A 2,388-nucleotide genomic window follows, 5' to 3' on the forward strand; every position below is an offset into this window, starting at 1 on the left:
CACACACACACACACACACACACACACACACACACACACACACACACACTTTCGAGGACTTGGAACCTGACTGTTCCAGGTCCAACCTGAACCTGCTTGAAAAGGCGGGTTCCATAGAGTACCCATTGAAAACTATGTGGTTTTGTTCGTTCTTTGTTGTGTTTTCACTGTGTGACTAAGCAAATGACGGGGTTTGTACACTGCTGGGAGTGAGCAGATATGGTTGGAGAGGTGGGGCACTGTTTAGGGCATGGGGAAATCAGAGCACATGTTCTCTCAAGGTCCTGAGGTTGAGATAAAATGGTCTGAAACTGGGGACAGAGAAGGGAGCAAGGGCAGTTCCTAAAAGGTACAAAGCCGAGATTCACCCCGCTGCTCCCAGGCCAGAGTTCTGGGTGGGACGTCAATGAGACCCAGGCCGGTACAGCCAGCTTTCAATAGAGCTGGTCTGTGAAACTTGGCCGAGAGGACAGAGGAAGATTGATGTTTGCTCCAGAGTGGGGCTGTCAGCTGTGCTCACCACCTCACCATGCTCCCAGCTGTAAACAAAAGTCCTGGCCCTTCATGGCACTGCAGAGCAGTCCAGGCTGGCGTAAGTCTCTGAGGACAGCTAGACCATTTTCTCATCCTGGCTGAGAACCAGAAGACAGAAGAAACAATAGAAGGTGGTGGTGGGGGGGGGGCGGTGGGCAGATTGCAAGGGAGTGAGAATCAGTGACCAGAGGGAAGGAGCTGTCAATTTCAGATCTTAGGTCTGTGCATCCAAGTACTTAGTACAAATCTTATAGGGAAAGCAGACCCCTTTCCTTGTCAGCTTCACAGATAATAGTGAACTACCAAAGGAGGCTTGCAGGGACTCTAGTGCCTCATTCATTCATTCATTCTTTCAGTGAATACCTCATGTGCCTATCACTGGGCTAGGTACTCTGGGTGATGCCAAAGTAATACAAGACAGCTTGTAAAGGAACTTACAAGAAGTCTGGAAACGTGTAACCTTAAGTCACAATACCAAATAGTATGACTTTAAATCCTAAGTGACAGACATAGAGTAAGAGTTTAGAAACAAGAGTAGTCATATCTGGTCATCATCAGAGAAAATGGAGTTTGAGAGGGCTATAGAAAGATGGACACAATTTGGCTAGGGAAAAAAAGATACCAGGCATTCCAGGCTAGGACCAAATTGTTAGTAACAATGAGGCCTGCCTTCGCAAAGGCAGAAAGTTAGTATGACACAGACTTTCTTCAGTCTTTACCCGGTCATGTTCCTCACCACAGCTAACCCAGTCTTCAAAACTCACTTAAATGTCACTTCCTCAGGAAGGCCTTCCCTGATCTCCAGGGCCAGATTAAGTACTCTTGCTTTATGTTCCCATAGCACTCATTACTTTCCCCTTTCTAAGACACCACTATTTTCACCTGATGACCTACTCATGTCTCCCTACAATTTGTTCTCCACTCTGCAGCCGGAATTTTTTTGCAAATGCAAATCTGTTACATCACTTCCCTCTTGGAAACTCTCCTACCTCTAACATCTTCCTCCTCCTTTGCCTTCCTGGTCCTTCTTGCTTCTTTCCATCTTACCTTTTCTTCTGGTCATTTCTTAAATGTCTCTATCTAAGTTTGTCTCCCCTGCCAGAATATCAGCCCTCTGAGGGCAGGAGTTATGTTTCTTCTTCACCATGTATCTGTGTATTTAGCACAGTGCCTGGCATATTGTGTTAGGCACTCCACAAAAATTTGTGAATAAATCCAAGGGAGATAAGGCAATATTAGTAGCCAAATGAAGGATTAATCTTACACTTCTGTGCAAAGGGAAATCTTTAAAAGTTTTTAATTAGGGGTATAAAAAAATCACGAGAGAATCCTGCCTTCTGACAAAACAAACAGAACAAAGCAAAAAATGATCAAACAAAACCCAGAGAACTCCAACCTCAGCTTACCCTAAACCCGGCCTCCCAATGATCTTGTAGACTCATGTTCTCTTCCTTTCCATTTCCCCCACCACTCCCTCCTCCAAAAACGCAAGAAAACTTACTCATTGATCCTTCCAACCAGAGAAATTTGGCAGTATGGCCAAATACACTTAGTTCCACATTTGTAGTTGTTCATAGGGCCAGCATTTATTGCCCACCTCCATTGTTCCAAGTGCTGTGCTCATAGCTACAGATGGAGACTTTTTTCTTACCTTGATGGTGCTCACAACTGAGTGAACCCCTTACACTTATCACTCACTTCGTGACTTCAAATTTCTAGTGAAGGGCTTTGCTTTACCTGGACTCAGTGATGGAGACTTTTCAGGGTACTGGAGCCTGCAAAAGACCTCAATTTCAGGACCATCTGTACAACTGGGGACTCAGTGAGACTCAGAGGATGGATAATTATATCAGT

Source organism: Hylobates moloch, unplaced genomic scaffold (genome assembly GCF_009828535.3).
Source record: "Hylobates moloch isolate HMO894 unplaced genomic scaffold, HMol_V3 SCAFFOLD_7, whole genome shotgun sequence".
In the NCBI taxonomy this organism is placed as follows: Eukaryota; Metazoa; Chordata; class Mammalia; order Primates; family Hylobatidae; genus Hylobates; species Hylobates moloch.